Consider the following 19,063-nt stretch of genomic DNA (forward strand, 5'->3'; position numbering starts at 1 on the left):
GGTTGCTTACTGATGAAATCGTATATAGTAAAATGGATGTTTGTATTGCAACAAGTAGTTACTGTAGATTATTACACAAAAATGGCGGAGTTGCAATATTTGTCAGTAAGAATCTTTACTCTCAAAGTCAAGAATTGAGTCTGAATTTTCTATGTATTGAACGTGAGTTTGAGGCCACCTGTACTATTATTGGAGCCAGGAAACTCATTATCGTATCATTGTACAGATCTCCTTGTGGAGACCCAAAAGTATTTTTAGCCAAATTGGAGGAATTGCTTCTATTTTTGTCTAGACGATGCTTTAATGACCATACTATTGTTCTTGGTGGAGATCTTAATTCTGCCTTTGATGTCAATCAGGAAACCTGTCATTCCAATAATTTGAAAAATCTATTGAGACAATTTAATCATCATATTTTCAATACTCTGCCCACTAGAGACCAAGCCTGTCTCGATAATATTATTTCAAACGTACAACCTGATATGACAAATTCAAGTGTTATAGGATTTTCCTACTCTGATCATGATTGTGTCACGATATGTGTGCCCTGTGGTTCTGTTGAGTCTAGTTCTAACGATTTTGTCACTATTACTTCAAGACCTGTTACTAAAGATAAATTACTACAATTTAATCGGTCTCTGAATTTGGTGAATTGGAGTGCTGTCATGGAAAAGTCAGATGCAAATGATATATTCGAATCCTTCCTCAATACAGTTCTATATTATTTCAATCTAACTATCCCTAGAAAGACCTGTAGAAAAAAAGTTTCCCAAGTTAATAATAGAAAGAATTTCAAATGCAAGGCTGACTGGTACACACCTGAACTTAGTAAGATTAAGATTCTGCTCACTCTCTTACATGAAAACTTCAAAAAACAAAAAACCGAACATTCGAAAACACTTTATCTTAGATGCAGAGCACTGTACAGAAATTCATTGGATGAAGCCAAGAGGGATTCTGTTGCATCAATCATTGAATCTTCTAATAACAAATGTAAGAAAGCATGGCAAATTATCAAAACTTTATCCTTCAACAAGAATGTTGTAAACTTATCTACTCCTGAACCAAACAAACTTAATAATTATTTCATTCAGTCAGTAGATGATGTGCACGAGAAGATAGACAAGCCATCAATTACAGCCAGTACCTTGCTCAATGATAATGTAAATAAAGTGCAAAACAGCTTATTCTTTTTTCATGAGGTGAGTCAAGAGACGATTTTTAAAGTGGTTCATAATCTTAAAGTTTCGAAGAGTGAAGATTTCTATGGTCTATCAAGCTGTCTTCTGAAAACTATTGCTCACTCTGTAGTGCCAGTACTGACCATTTGTATAAACAGGTGTATTACACAGGGTGTTTTCCCCGATGTATTAAAAGTCTCCAAAGTTGTTCCCGTTCATAAGAAGGGCTCAAAAGAGGAACCTTCCAGTTATAGACCCATCCAAATAGTACCTGTCTTCTCCAAGGTTCTAGAGATTGTCATGTATATACAGGTGTATGAATACTTAGTAAATCTTGGGGTACTGTCTGAGCATCAATTTGGTTTTGTGAAGGGAAGATCCACTTCTGACGCCTTTGATGCACTAATAAAATTTGTAATTGAGTCTTTTGAAAACCGGTGCTTTGCTCAGGCTGCCTTCTGTGACCTGAGCAAGGCATTTGACTGCGTGAATCATGATATTTTGCTTGAAAAATTAGCTTATTATGGAGTCAGTGGAAGGAGCCTTAGTCTTTTTAGATCGTACCTTGGCGATCGCCAGCAAGTTGTTTGTGTAGGAAATGAGAGATCCGATCTTGCTAAAGTAAAGTACGGTGTCCCCCAAGGATCAATATTGGGACCACTCCTCTTTGTATTGATGATAAATGATCTTCCTCTCACAATCAACAGCAAGACTGTGTTGTATGCTGATGACACCACTTTTCTTAATTCTCATTCAGATGTACACACTTTACATAACATGACAGCCGATACCTTGGCGGAGGCTTCCAAGTGGTTCACAGCGAATGGCTTTAAACTAAACGAGGATAAAACTCAGCTTATGACATTTGGTCTCAGGGACTATACACACAACAATAACAATAGTTTAAAGTTTTTGGGCTTAATGTTTGATTACAGGTTGACCTGGGAACCCCACATAAATTTCGTTTCTGCTAGGTTATCTAGGGTTATCTATCTGTTAAGGCAGTTGAAGAATCTTGTACCGGAAAAATACCTCAGAAACTCATATTTTGCTTTTTTCCAAAGCATAATTTCATACGGAATTTTAGTATATGGAAACAGCTGCCACATCAATAAGGTCTTGCTTTTGCAGAAAAGGCTATTAGAATATTGACCGGTGCAGGGTATCTAGATCACTGTCGACCTCTTTTCAAAAAAACAAAAATATTGACTGTCATAAACCTCTATATATTTCAAGTAATCATGCACACTAGAAAGAATCTCCATAGCTTGAATAAAAGATCCAATATTCATGCTTATAACACCAGGAAAAAAGACCTCATTGATATTCCATATCAACGTCTTGTCATAAGCATGAAACACTATGACAGCATAGGCTTGAGAATGTACAATAAGTTGCCATTGGATATGAAATGTTGTGAAAATATTGTTATTTTAAAAAATTACTTTTTGAGTGGCTGGTTTTAAGACCTTTCTATTGTTTGACAGAGTTCTTCGATTCTACTTGATGTAATTTATTATACTTTGTGACTTTAAACTATTGCTTTGACTCTATTATTTTGTAATATTGTATTACTATGACTTTGTCAATTACCTATATTGGTCTACGACAATAAAATCTATTTATTTATTTATTTATTATTATTATTTATAACATATATCGTCAGAATAATTCAAAATAGCCTAAAGAATGTCATATGAATAAGCATGTCACAGCCAGCAATCTAACCACGTGTATTAAATACTACAGACATGAAATAAACAATATTTATCTATCAGTGAGGAACTCTTCCACACTATAATATGCTTTCTCCGCAAGAAAAGTATACAGATCTTTTTTAAAAGTTGCAGATGACATGGACAGAGATCTAGGTAGTTTATTTAATAGTCTCAGACCATAGGTTCGAGGGTCTTTGTCGGAAAACTTCAATCTATGCTGAACAATACATGGATTGTATCTCATTCCATGACAATTTGTCATCGACAGTTAAACCTAACAAATTAACTACATTAGCATTTTCTACAAAGCTGTCATTTATAAAAATATCTGGTTCAAAAGGATGTGTCTTCTTTAAATCAAATTGAATTGCCAGGCTTTTACTTGGATTCACAGAGAGGGCGCATTCATTAAAAAACTGCACAACTTGATTTGTGAATAAGTTTGATGTGATCTCAAGGTCAACAATATTTTTGCTATGAAATAACAAGGAAGTATCATCAGCATAAAGTGTGATATCCGAGATTCTGGGAATTGAGAGCTGCAAATCATTAATATAGAGAACAAACAGAAGAGGTCCAAGTATGGATCCTTGAGGGACTCCAGTGCTTATATTCAATCTATCAGAGCTCGCTCTATATCCTCCATTGCATACACTAACGTATTGCATCCTATTGGACATATATGATTTAATCAATTTGCCAGCAACACCCCTCACAACCAGCGAAAAAAGCTTTTTCAAGAGAATATTGACATTTACGCTATCAAAAGCCTTGGACAAATCAAGTAGTATAGTTGCCCCATTGCATAGTTGCCTTTATCAATCTCTTCTATAACATTTCCAATAAAATTTTATTGCAGCTGTAGTTGTTGATTTGCCCTTTACAAAACCATTCTGACATTCACTCAAAAGTTTAAATTTTTCCAGATAGTTTAAAATTCTATTATGAATAATTTTTTCAAAAATTTTTGAGAGAACAGGTACCTAATACAGATATGGGCCTATAATTTGTTTTGCTAGCTCTATGTCCTTTTTTGAAAAAGGTACTAAGCTCTACTTTCATTCATTCATTCATTTATTGTATAAAATACTATAATCATAATACAATTATGAAATTGGAGGAAAAACTAGGCTGAGCCTGTACTATTTCTCTCCAAAAATTTTGATAAAATGTTAATGTTGTTCAAAAGATAAGGTTATGAAATCACACACTGCTTTGTCACTTGATTTTCAGCCCAAGAATGATGATTCAAAATTTTGAATTTTGAAGGTTGATTTTATACTCTAAATAAATTACAGAATGTATCACAATAAATTAAAAACTTTAGAAATATTGCACTTATTTGAAAAATTTGAATACAAAAATCAAAAACCTACTCACTATTTTCTTACTTCGTGAGACTTTCTGCTCTGGCTTTCCCAAAAAAATTATTTGATCTGAATAAATACTGAGAGTTGATGATTTGAGTGTGTTGAACTTGAAAAAAATATTCTCAACTCTTAGAAATCTATTATTTTATTGATATACTCGTAAATGTAAGGTGATGTTTTAGTCCCATTTCGTCGGCTAAACTCTAATACCATGTATCTACAAAATCGTAAATTTTCACAACAATGAAAAAACTGTTTCCTCTAAACATTTTCAGTTATATATACACAATGCAATTTTACAACAATTCAATGTAACTAGCATGCTTGATTTAAGCAGCTTTCATTTTATATGTTGATGATTTAGCAAGAATAATAAATAAAACCTAAGTTACGTGGTATTAAAACCCAATATTGCTTGAGATACGTGGTATTGAATGTTAGCAGAAAAAATATTATTGATTAATAATATGACAAATAAACCATAATATATTATAAACTTTGGGATGAGGAGCAAAACATACACTGAATTGGAAGGAAAAAATTCACACTGGTTTATTCAGCATAAAATTCAAATAAAATATAAAAATACCAGTACTAAAAAATTGAAAATTGTTTGACTAACAGTACTGTTGAATCTCTTGATCAATGAAGGACTGCATGTTTAAAGATCACTTTTCAATCACTTTTCATGATTTGCATTGCAGTATTTTTCATATTAAGGCAAGTCGAAACTCACCTTAGAGACTCTGAAGTGCACTCTCAGCTCTGGTGAACCTTCTTCACAGTCTACAAGACTTGCACTCGGTGAGTTTCCAGTTACCATTATGAAAAATACTGCACTGCAAGTCGTGAAAAGTGATCTAACATTACTATTACAAAATCACTTGTTTTTTGAAAAAAAAAAATAGAAAATAGAGCACGATAAGACAAGGATAGGCATTATTTTAAAAAAATGTGTAGGTTTTTAGATCTCAAACTACACGAGTCCTTCTTATCCTCTGTCCTTCTTATATGGTAGAGAATCATAGAACTGATGGTAATCACTGGGAATCACAGTTTTTAGGTCCTGAAGATGTTTCCACTTAGACTCTGTCACAGGAAGTCTATGCTTAAATAACCGAGAAGGTTGCATGTCTTTCCTTACTTTGGCTGGCCTCCTTGGTAAATCTTGAAATTCTTCATCGAAGTTGAGCTTGTATTTAATCCTTACTTCTTTTGGGTCATATTGCAGGCAATGAATGTCCACAACCACAGGGTCACCTTATGTACGTCCTGGTATGATAGAATCGTAGTAGGATAATTTGCTAAAGTCTTTAAAAAAATCGTGTGTGAGGTATTTTGTGTTGTAAGGAAAAGGCTTCTGCCTAGCCTTCTGAGTATATTTCACAAACTCATGAGGCACATACACTTCTTTGCCCTTAAGTTTTACCTCAATTTCTGCGTGAACAAAGTCACCCTCCATATGGGTATGCCCCTTTATTAAAAACTTTTGGGTCACTGCCTCAACGTCCACAGTCAAACAATATAATTCTTCTTCTATAGCTAGTTGCTTATCTCGTTCTTTTTCCTCTCTAGCCCTTTCTTTTTGTTTTTGGTGGTTATCAAATGTTTCCTTAGAAATGTTCCCAGCTTTGAAAGAAGAGCAAACATCGCATTGATCCTTCTTGGGAACATATATAGATAGATTTTTCCTTTCAAAGACATTCATAAATAATGTTATACTGCCCCAAGGTTTTTGATTAGCCATTGCATATCTTTCAAACTCACTGTACATTGCTTTTTTAGAATCCCAAACTGGTTCAAAATATAATTTTTTGGAAGACTTCCTACAATAGTGTGAAGGTACTTGTGGAAGACTATCAAACCATTCCTCTATAACCTCCTCCTTTTCACTTCTTCTTCCATGTCTTGAACCATTGTTTGAACTGTCAATACTAGTATTGGTAAGATCGAGGATTTCATCAGCTTCTTCAGTCAAAGTATCATCTTCTTTTTCAAGCCAATTGTGTGCCATCCATTCTTTTAAAGCTAGAGTGTTTAAAAAAAACTTTTTACAAACTACCTTATTCTCACCTTTATGTCCTAAAAAGTATGAAAATGTACCTTTTCTCCTGCTCTTACTAGGGTCTGCTATAGTACTCCGTTTTGGGACTGTTCTAGTGATAAATGAATTCACAAACGTTTTCTTTCCATTCCATGACAAGGCCCAGAAAGATTTAAAAATACTCTTCCTATCTTCTTCAGAAATTTCACCACAATGCCTCTTCTTATTGGCATTGCAAACTTTGGAGTTGCACTTTGGGCCCAGTTTTCTTTCTTCTTTTCCCCCACTTTTCTCAACAACCATTTTCTCACCAACTTTCTTCCTAGTGAATCCAATGTACTCCTTTCCCATCATACGAAGCCGTTTCTGTCGGTTCACTTCCCATTCTGAGGGCACAGCTCTTTTATTTCTTCTCCTTTTCTGTCTTCCTGGGTTTTCCTGAACTGGACCATGTTCTGCCTCAACTAAGCCATTAGGTCCCTTTTCTATGGAGGTCTGGGTTTCTTGAATTAATACTTGATTTTCTTTGTCTATTTTGTTCTCTTCTCCATTATCCTCATCTATATCATGTGATGAATCACTGTCATAACTATTGTCAAGAATGAAGTCAGGATCATCGGGATCTTGTTCAATGTCTGTCTGTTCCACTGTTGTTTTTCCTGGATAAATGGCTATCAACTTGCTTTTCAACAAAAGAACTGTCATTTTCAATAATTATATTCAAAGAGCTTTCTGATAGCATAATGTCCTGCCCTACTATATCACTAATATTCAAGTCACCTTCTAACACTACATCAGCTGACTCAATGAGACTTAAATATGTAGTATTGCTGTAGGAGGATACAGCCAATTCTTGTGGAGTGATGTCTTTTTCTTGTGTAAATATGTTCTCATGTGAAATGATGTTATCTTCCTGTGAAATGATGTCATCCTCCTGTGAAACGACGGTATCCTCTTGATTTCTTGGACCACTTTTCCGAATTATTCCTTCTTGTGAAATGATGTCTTTCTCTTGTGTAAGTATGTCCTCATGTGAAATGATGTCTTTCTCTTGTGTAAATATGTTCTCATGTGAAATGATGTTATCTTCCTGTGAAATGATGTCATCCTCCTGTGAAATGACGGTATCCTCTTGATTTCTTGGACCACTTTTCCGAATTATTCCTGTAAAAAAGTGGATTGTCTTGAATGTAAAAGTAGGAACTATGCTTTAGGCCAATATTATTTTGATAACTCTCAAGCTGTGTGTCCATGATCAAATTTTTCATCCAATTCCATTCAATAAAATAACCTTGAACCAACAACTGATTAAGTAAGGTACCCATAGAGAAGACATTCATAAATATAGAATTTTAATAGTCCATGTCTAATGTAGGGGTACCTCAACTATAATCAGCTGTGAATTCAAGATTATTTTATTAAATGGAATTTGATGAAAAATTTGATTGTGGACAGTTGGTCACACATCTAATTAAAATCGTGTTGTAACAAAAATTTGTTGAATTCATGTTGTAAAAACACATTCCTGGAAATTGACAACCTGTAAAGGACCAAAAACAATATTAGCTTAGAAAATTATAAGCTTAAAATAAAGCTTAGGGAAGAGATTGTCCTAGTTGGTAGAGGCGCTTCTAATCGGTGAGATTAGATAAGCGGCGGCGCCCTACCACTCTCGTTGTAACGGTGACCGCTTGGCAAACTCCTCTGAATTAATACAATTTATGTATTCCAAAATCGCTTCCCGGTGGTTTGGAACCCACCTAAAGCTGTAGGTCCATTCATCTCTCTCATCCATTATCCACGCACAAGCTAAGAGCTTATGTGGGCATCATCCTCAGAAAAAAATGAAAATAAATAAGAACTTTGCTAGCCTATTGTTAATAACTTCCTTAACTTAAAAAACAATTTGATACTCAATAATTATGCTATCAGTCTGTTGATAATAACACCAACTATCACTTGAAAATTTCTCATTCACTTTCATTCATTTTATAACCATCCTCATAGGCATTTCATAGGTTTTTTTTGTACAAGGGTTTTGTCAGAAGAAAACTTGAAAGCATTCTGTAGTAACCAGCAAAACAGATAATTATTATTGCCGTTGCATGCTATTCAGATCCAATAAGGCTATAAAGCCTGTGTCACCAAGCTACTTTAGCAGCTGCCACTGAATAGCAAATAATGTGACATAGTGGTAGCTGCTAGAAGCTGCCTATGTCACTCTTGTTGCTTAGTAGCAGCTACCTCGCTACCAACTACTAAAGTAGCTGGGTATGACACAGGCTTAAGCTACCAATCAACTGGCATACAAAATTGGCTTGCAAAATCATTCATTTATGATGGCCTATTCAATCTAGACTATGATTATAAATATTACTTACGAATTGTATCTTCAGCTTCCAATCTATTCATTAACTCATCAATAATATCATCCTCATCACTTTCCATTGACATTTTTACTTTGGTTTGGACCACGTATGTCACTCCTGAAACAACAGATTTTTAAACTACAATAACACGTATCTTGAAAACTAGATTTTGAAAGAAGATTGACAAAGTTCCTTCTTAAACTTTAACCTCATAGTAGGTGTTATGAAAAACTAGAACTTTGTTTACCAATATTAACCCTTTATTCACGCAATAGAGTCAGTATTCTTGAAAAAACTCAAAACCATCTGATCTGTGTTGTTAAACCACTGATTCACAACATTATTATAATACAAGTTACGTGGTATCAGAAGCATAATAATTCACTTGTTTTAAATTTCAATAACAAGTATCTCAACAATGATGTTTTTCATGAATTCTTTCCATAACGATTAGAATTTTCTACTTACCTCAGTTGTTTAAATGAAGAAGCAAGAAAAGCGAATTACAAAAACATGTCTCTTTCCATTTCATCAATTAAAAACAAACAGAATCTGATGTACAAATGAAGGAGAAACTGATGTACACACTGTTTACCTTGCTTTGCCATCCAAGATACGTGGTGGGGGTTTATATTCTACAGATGGAAATTAATTGGAAGTTGCAAATGCTAATTAATGAATAATAATTATTAAACAAAATCTCAATTAAATGCTGTAAATCACCCCGAAGACTTCTGCTTCTGCAAATATTGTATATTTAATAATTAATGAATATCGAATTTCCATCTAGCTGTTTATCCTGTTGTCAATATTTTCAATAGCAGAAGTCTTTGGGGTGATTTATAGCACTTAATTAGGATTTTCGTTCAATAATAATTATTCGAATTATATTCATTTGAATAAAAAGAATCACTTGTTTCAGCATAATATTTTGATTATTAGATTTATAGAGAAGAACCAATGCCACGATGTAATAATTTTCATATTTCATATTGTCTTTGTCAATTGTTACAGATTTGGATTATTGGACTCTCTCATTCATCCTCATGGTATTACTATTACTTCTCCTCAATCTTCAAAAAAAGTAGAATCATCTAAAAGTTCTTCCACCAGCAGGGAGTCCGGGAGCAGGGATCCTTCTCAAGGTGAAGTTGAAAATATTCTACAATTTAATTTGACACTTAGCAGATCTGATTGGGATTCCATAAGACCTGAGCAAGTAAATTATAAGGACAGTCATAGAAAAAAAGGACAGAGGAGCTATGCACAACTGAAAAGGAAAACATGGACACACGTTATTAATGAAAATTTATGGAAAAACACACGACTACCTTGTTGGATTTTATACAAAAGGGGGCGCATAATCACATCTGACATGTTACATGCTATTAATATATATGGTACCTGTAATTTCTGCAAAGCACAACTACATTGCTGCATGCCAAATTTGCCTGGAGATGGGGACCCAGTAAAGTTCATTTGCACCTACAAGGGTGATTTTTCAGTTAAACATCCATCAAAGTTAAAAAGAGATTTATCTGGAAGCATGCTGAAAGAGACACTGAAGAAAGTGATAGATGAAAACATGGCTTCCACTACGTTTACTAAACTCCAGGCAGATAGGTTGATGAATTTTGGAGACGTAGAGCCCGCCCACTTGCCAACTGCAAGTCAGATCCGGCATGCAAAGTCAAAACATTTGAAAGCAGCTCATGTTGATGACAACCCAGTAGTTTCTTTGGGAAGAGCTATGCACGAATCACGGTATAAGGGTATAATACAAGATGTAGCATATGATAAATTTGCAGTAAGATATCACAGCTCTACACAAATTAATGTCTACAGAGAATTCTGTGAAAATAACCATCCCATATCAGTATCAATTGATGCTACTGGTGGGTTGGTTAAAATATTAAGAAGAGATCCTGGAGTGAAATCTGTCATATATTACTCTACTCCATGGTGATTAGGGATAAGAGAAATAATAAAATCTACACAGCTTGTAATTTCTTATCACAACGACAAGATACGGAGACTATACGTCACTGGCTGGCCACATTTCTGCGATGTGATGTACCTACACCGCATGAAGTGGTCATTGATATGAGTGGTGCACTGATGTCAGCTTGTATTCAAGCATTCACAACTATGCCATCTCTGCAAGCATACATTTATCGATGTGCACAGCTTTTAGGCATTGTGAGAAATGATGGAACCAACTTTTTAGACATCAATTGCTTTATAAGAAATGATGTAGCTCATGTCATTAAGTTAATGACCACATGGAAGTGTTTTCGAAATTCCATTAGAATAACGAAACGTTTTTTCATTAGAAGTATGTGCCAAGTGCTATAATGTAGTGATTTGAAAGAGATGTGCAACATCTTGGAGCATATCATAATAAGGGTTGCGATTTCTCTTACCGAAGGCATTGATGACGATGGGCGCGTTACTCCAAGTGAGTTGAGCAAGGAATATTTAATTCAAAAGATTGGTGGCCTTGTTCAAGATGATTATGCTGAGTTCTAAGAAACGGATTATGGAACTCAAGAGGAAGGAAGAAATCTCTTGAAAGAGGGGAATCCATTCCATACCCTCGTTAATTCAGGATATTTTCAAAGAAATTGAAGGTTCAATTATAAAAGGTAATCGAGAAAACCAGCAATACTTGCCTGAACTAATAAAACATATTTTGGAGAGATCCTCCTTAATCCCATTGTGGACCAGTGTTATGGTTCCACTTTTTAAATATGGCGGATTAGCAGCCAGTTCAGCAGCTGTTGAAACACATTTTAGAATTTTGAAAAACACAACTTTCAAAAACAAGACGCTTCCATTACGAGTAGATGATTTTGTGTTTCAGCATATTAAAGCAATTAAAGGAGGGATGAAGCTGGCAACTGCCCAAAATAAATTTTATTCAGGATGAAAAATATGGAGATAATGGAGGGAGTGGTGAGAATGAGGAGAATGAAGGAATAGTACTCAAGTCTTCAGAAAGAGCTATCGAAGAATCTCTGGTGACACAGACAACAGCACATGATGGGAACTAGACTCTACTACAAAGAATTGAAGAATCAAGGAGAATTGAAAACTGGAGAGGACAAGGTACCGAAGAAGATAATAGGAAAAGGAAACATTCTTCTTACCTGACACAAAATAATGAATTCACCATTTTCAACCTTCGAAAAGAAAAATCGTCAGAGACAATTGGTTCATTGAAAAATGGAAATCTACAGTTAAAACCACTTTTTATTGGAGGAGAAAAATAATCTTGTCGAACACTTGTGCATTCGACAGTCTTGCTCAGTTATTTTGCACAGGTTACATAGATGGTAGTGATTTTAGATTTATTATTAAAAACTCCACATAGCCATTTTTTATATTTGTGAAAAATATTGTCGAGAAAGGTATCTCAAGAAGCACGTACGTAGAGAGAGGAAGAATATTGATGAATATATTTGAATCTACAGCCTTACCTGAATGCATCAATAGAGTGCAATGTGAGACAAGTGTGTCTGCACTTGCGTGCCATCTCCTGAAGACACAGCCAACTCTCATTGAGGAGAGCAATTGCACTTCACGTAACTGTGGCGAGAAAAACAGAAGCTTCAACAGAGTGCCTCTCTCAGTGTACATAAATTCAGTATTTCAGTGAGAGACATTAAATATTTGAATGCAATTATAGATAGCGAACTGTGCTCTACAAAAACAAAGTGCCAAAAAAGACAAATTACTGAGGGGTTCAGTTTTGCATGCAGTGGCGAAAGGAGATTAACGAAACCGGTTTTAGATTATCTCCTTTTGGAGCCTATCCAAATTGAAAACAATTTACAAAGACTTTTGCAGTGCACTCTCAGGTTCCTAGAGCTTCCCACACTCCTCAATATTAATGGTACACAATTCCACTTGAGAGGTTGTGTTGGTTTTATCGGGAACGACAATGTCAATGAAATAGGTCATTATGTTGCTTATACCCGAAGAACAGACGGGCTTTGGGAGACATACGATGATTTAATAGCTAAAAAGTCTTCTTTTGCAACTAAAGAGAACATAAAGTGCCACATTATATACCAGGTAGATTTCAAAACTACTGGTTTCTTCAGATAAGTTATTCAAGTCAGTGTTATTGTGGATTGATTAGGTACTATGAATTAGAAATTATATAATATTATCTAAACGTTCAAGATTTTCTATTTGTTTGTTTTAAACAGGACATATTATTTTGTCAAATGCAATTATTGTTTGAACCCATGTAAATTATGAAGCGTCTTCTTCATCTTGCATCAAAAGATTGTTGAGTATAACAAATTGTGAACAGACAAAAGTAGAATAAAAATTATCACTTTATTCTTTTTAGATTGCTCCACAATTACCAGTATCGTATTGGCCTATAGTAGACTATTTGGTGATGATAATAGCTATTTATGTATTAAGAGCGTAGGATGCGCGACTTTATCGCTCGCGCAAAACAGTTATTTTGCAAGAAAGAAGCATTACGTGCGAATTACATACAAATTTTTTTCTACAACTGCCCAAACCTGTTAAATTTTTTATATTGGCGGAGTTACAATTACCAACTTTTTAGGTTAAGATCTGACCGTTGCTTACGGAACTACAAGGCTAGAACACTCAGGTGATCAGCTGTTCAAAAGCGTACACTTCAACCCGTGTTTACATTGAAAACCCTATGTTGAATGGAATTTTTCGTGAATAAACGTTAATAATTCAACTGATAATCACTCTTTTCGAATAAAGACTTGTTATTTTATTTTTCCAATTCAAATTTTAACCTACATCATAAATTTCAAGGGTAGTAATCATTGAATTATATTAATATTTTTAGTTGTTTGTTAAGCAATTTCTAGGTTACTTGTTTCAAGATAGCTTATTCAAATTCAAACTTACTTCTTTTACAAAAGTATCAAGTTTAGCAGAGGCATGGTTTATAAATAAGAATTATCATGTTATTGAACAAAAATAAATTATAAAAACATTGTTGATAAACTAAATTAGTTTCTTTCTAAACGAATTTAAGTACAATGTATTTACGGTTGCGCTCAACTCTATTCTGGAGTTTAAGACTAAATTCATTATTATTTCAAAACTTCCAAGTAAAAAAGTGTTGATTTTAAATCGTGTAGGATAAATATTATATATATATATATACATATACCGTATATATGATTCATGGCTGGCATACATTTAATAGAGAATGAGTTACAATTTATAAAATAGTGTACCCTGGTAGGTCTACAAAATTAACTGTATAGTTTAACACCATAATTTTTTTTATTGAAATTATGACATTTACAATCATGAATAATATTTCAATTGAACTACTGTATATACCTATACTTTCTTCAAAGTTTAGAATCATTAATCTGCCAGTAGTGTTTTGGATTACGGTATGTGTTTCCTCTGACCCCACAACTGTGGGTAATTGATAAAGGAGAAGTTATTGAAGATCGTGCTGTAATTCAAATAGCAGAGCTTCAAAACTGAATGAAGTATGAACATATCAGTTTTTGACATTATATTTTATATTAATATATATTAGGTAGAAGTGAAATGACACTCATTCTTTCACCCATTAATCTATTTACTCACCCGGATAAGTAAGAAAGTCGTGTTTCAGTTGATTCGTTGTTGATTATCCATATTTATTACCAATATTATTACAATGTATTGTATTTTGATAACTTTAAACTGAAAAAGCACATTCTTTTGGTGTAACGACGACCGTTTAGTGCTGGTGTTGTACATTATCAAGCCAAACAGAAACTCGAAACGGTCGTCTCCACACCAAAAGAATGTGAGTGTTTTTTCCCTTTAAAGTTATCAAAATGAAATATAGTTAATGTTCAACCTTCTAGTGGCGCACTAAGACACTACCTCCGTAAACTCGGAGGTGTAGTGACTGAGACCGTAATTGAAAAAAATTTCAAAGACGACCAATACGGTATGCGCTTTTTCAAGAATTGACAGAAACATGTTGTTAATGTTGTTCAGTTATAGGGTCTAGAAATTTAAAATAACTAAACCTTATTGACTTCTATATCGCCCAGAATAGGCGATTTTTCTGCTCTTACCAGCGTTTTCTTAGCTTTCAAGAGAAAATTCTTACGTTTGGTACAAAATTTCAGGTAACTTGAGGTGTATTAGTTATGTAGGCTATTGAAAGGGCTTAGAAGGTGTGTTAGAAATTGGCGTTTCCAGTGTTTATCTGTGTTTTATCAGGATTTTCAAAACCAAATGAGCAGAAAATGTTCAAATTTTATACACATTTTTAGCATATGAAATAACAATTCAATGAATGAAATGACAAATTTATAGCAACACTGAATTGGGTTATTAATTGCGCTATGATTCCCCTGCCATTTAGCAGATAATCTTAACTCAGCTGGGGGACTCTAGCCTTTGCATGTTAGAAGAGACCATCATGAATATTAATATAATTTGTTCAAGAGCGCGCTTAATTATGCATAACCAAGCGTGCAGACAAGAAACGTACAATATCTGAAAAGAGCAAAAGGAACACTAGCTCACACTGAAAGCGTGCTTGGTTGCGTTCAGTGTAAACATCGTGTTTCAATAGCACTTTTCAAATTTTGTTTTCTGGGTCATGCATGATTCTACGTAAATTTGCACATATCCATTCAATGTGATCATACAATTATTCTCATGTATCAGGATATTATTCATATTATTACTGTTGTGACCAAGAATAAATCTTTCAAGTAGTATCCTACCAGAGCGTCAATAGACATATCATTGGTTCATTAGCGCTATTGAAGAATATGCATAGATTTTTCATGATATGACATGGTCTTACATATGATATAAATATAAAAACTCTGATATCTCACTCTGCAATAAATTATTATTTACACTGTATCGATCAGCCATAACCCATAAAGAACACTTTACTTACTTACCGGTACAGTACTTACTTCCGATGAGTAAGATGTACTGTATTCCTCACGGTCCTGGATCGGGGAATCGTCAAATTTTCAAATTGTGCCAAACTCACTTTGTTAAGAGTAGAAACAGATTAGATAAAAATGATTCATGTAAGTTACTGGATCAGGCTGAATATTGAAATCCTTTACTGAGTAAGCTAGCAGTATTATCATTGATCACATATAGCCTATTCGTTTATAATAATATTGTTAGAGATACCGTAATGTATGTTCTGTTTTAATACTAAAGATAACCTACACTGCAAAATTTTTCTATTTCAAGCCATTCTTGTTATGATTTGATAAGAATTCTTATTACAATAGTGACTTATATAATAAAATGAGTAATAGCCTACCAATTTACCTTTTCAAAAAAATTATGTTTAATCTAAAAATTCCTTAAATCTAATAAAGCTATAAATATTAGCATACTACAAAAGCCATGGTTGTAATTCCTCTCGTAGAAATTGAGCAATACTGTAATCAAAATTGAAAAAAACAATAGGTAGGCCTAATTCAAAGCTCAAGCAACTCAACTTTACACTATATTACTATATTTTTTTACAATAATTGAAATACATGTTTGAATTTGAAAAAGCTAATTTAAAACATGGGTAACCTACACATTGGTTAACCAATAACTAAGAATATTAAGAGAACTCAATGATTACTACCCTTGAAATTTATGATGAGAGATAAAAATTGTATTGGTAAAATAAAATAACAACCCCTTATTCGAAAAAGTAGTTATCAGTTGAATTATTAACGTTTATTCATGAAAAATTCCATTCGACATAGGGATTTCAATGTAAACACGGGTTGAAGTGTACGCTTTTGAACAGCTGATCGGCTGTATGTACTGGCCATGAGTTGAGTAGGCCATGATCTGACTTTTTGGCGAGCTGCTTACCATCAGCTGATCAGCAAGCGCAAAGAAAATCTACTGCGCATGTGCGGATGGTTAGCGAGCGAAAAAGCAGATTCTCCTCAGAAATAAACTATTTTACGAGGAGAATTGAGAATGTAAATTCTTTCTTTACGTGCAGTTGTAGAAAATAGCTATTTATGTATTAAGAGCATAATGCGCGACTTTATCACTCCAGCAAAACAGTTATCACGCGACGTGAAGCAGAGCGTGATAATTTTGCAAGAGCGATAAAGAAGCATTATGCACGAATTACATACAAAAAATTTTCTACAACTGCCCAAACCTGTTAAATTACTTATATCGGCGGAGTTACAATTACCGACTTTTTAGGTTAAGATCTGACTTTTTGGCGAGCTGCTTACCATCAGCTGCTTAGCGAGCGTAAAGAAAATCTTCTGCACATGCGCGAATGTTTAGGTAAAGAAAATCTACTGTGCATGTGCAGATGGTTAGCGAGCGAAAAAGTAGATTCTCCTCAGAAATAAGCTGTTTTACGAGGAGAATTGAGTATGTAAATTATTTCTTTATGCGCAGTTGTAGAAAAAATATATTTTAGAATTTGTTATTATTTTTCTTGAAAGCTCATACTTTACTTAGGCTACAATATTTTTTCATCATCACAAAAGTTGTATAATATTAGTTTTTTTTATATCTTAAATCGAAAGATTGTTGAGTATAAGAAATTGTGAACTGATAAAAAACGAAATATTACTTTATTTTTTTACATTGCTCCTCAATTATTGGTATGATATATATTTAGTATTTTGAAATGATAAAGTATATTTTAAAACTTTTTGTAAATCATTTTAAACAGTAATAAAAGGAAATTTGAAGTGGGAAATGTTGCCTTTTGCTTTTCAATTATTGTACAAATACTGGTTACAATTGACTAACTAACTAAAAAATCTGGTGTGGCGTTCACACAACTTTCCTTGCCGTTATGAAAATTGATCACCTGACGCTAGTATTCCCGCGCATCTCAAGTCTACTATTCAAAGATTTGAGCCAGCTGGTGTCAGGGCAATAACGCTGCAGACACACAAGGTCTGCTATCTCTTCATAGTGAATCTATACTTATAAAATTCTTATCTCACTGATCACGATTTCTGGAAAACTACTGGATGGATTGTAACAAAACTTGGAATATAGCTTCCTTATACGTCCTAGGTGCTCACTAAGCAAAGACCTTAAAGATGCATAGACTCAAAGTTAGTAGACAGAAGGTTGGTCACTCATCTATAGTATTTTAGTTGAAATGCAATTGGAGTGGGGGAACTGCAGCCGTGACGTAGGCTGTAGTACAGAGTAGGCAGAATATCGCATTCTTGAAAGTCATACGGTGACCTATAGTCAAATTATATAACACAAACATTTTTTGACATGCAAGCTTTCTGTTTCTGCTTTACAATAATTGACAAAACATTTGAATAATACAAGCATTTTGCAATATAAACGCAAAAAACCCACCTCCTAACCTTCCCTTTCAAACCCTTAAGGTTTCTTTATATTCTAGGTCGTGTTTATATTTTGTAGTTTGGCTATACATCAGCTTGTGAATTTCGGGGATGAGATATTTTGATTCTCGTAGAACATGTGCTCGATACCAGCATGTGTTCAGTGCATTTATATGAATGAAACCATAGCCACCTCTAATACAAGGCCCCGGCCTACGATATTGCAACGTCGCAGTGTAGTCCTAGAATCTAATACATGATTGGTGAAAGAGATTTTAAAAAATACCAGCTGATCTTATTCACCAATCATGTATTAAATTCTAGGCCTACACTGCGACGTTGCAATATCGTAAGCCGGGGCCTTGTATTAGAGGTGGCTATGATGAAACTCATTGGATTTATCGGGATCGGTTTATTGTTTTATTGAAATGCATTGATTTATCAAGATTTTTTATAGGTTAATCTGAAATTATAATAGTATAACGTTGTCTACTAACGCTTTTCCAGCTTATTAACTTTATCGTGTAACGTGCTTAGATTCTTGAAAAACTTTCAACTTCATTTTATTCATAAAAGTTGAATGAACTTGATATTTTAAACAACATCATTAGAATCGGTGATTAATTCGCTATAAGTATGGAGAATTTTTAAGTTCTAGGTCAATCTTGAGGGGATTAAACGACGATGTATTTGAAGATACAGTGAATAAACTGTATGCTCAGTGTGGTTACTCTATCACTTTTTTACTACACGTGACGTCACGCTGGCATTCCCCCCACCACTTCGAATCTTACACCTGTGAGTGATCAACCTTCTGTTTACTAACGTTGGCATAGACTCACATGCAGCGCTAGTGTCGTACTTGGAATTGAAATCCGCCATTGAGGGGGCAACCCATAAGATTATTACCATAGAGAAACATTAGCGTAGGTAGATATCCCATGGTATAGGAAATTTATGTCGCAACTTTTACTGTTATCTCAAGCCGATTACTGTCGATTATTGTAAATTTTTACTGTTTTGTTAAGGTGAGAGTG

The 19,063-nt window shown here is 34.2% G+C and overlaps 1 long non-coding RNA gene across 1 annotated transcript; it reads right to left on the reverse strand.

The window, feature by feature from the left end:
- Positions 1-7,372: 7,372 nt before the first annotated feature.
- LOC120350404 lies at positions 7,373-9,301 on the reverse strand. Its single transcript, XR_005570747.1, has 3 exons — positions 9,151-9,301; positions 8,695-8,799; positions 7,373-7,477 (listed from the first exon to the last, which is right to left on the reverse strand). It is a non-coding gene; the product is annotated as an uncharacterized LOC120350404 (long non-coding RNA).
- Between the last annotated feature and the right edge of the window lie 9,762 nt (positions 9,302-19,063).

Source organism: Nilaparvata lugens, chromosome 1 (genome assembly GCF_014356525.2).
Source record: "Nilaparvata lugens isolate BPH chromosome 1, ASM1435652v1, whole genome shotgun sequence".
Classification (NCBI taxonomy): domain Eukaryota; kingdom Metazoa; phylum Arthropoda; class Insecta; order Hemiptera; family Delphacidae; genus Nilaparvata; species Nilaparvata lugens.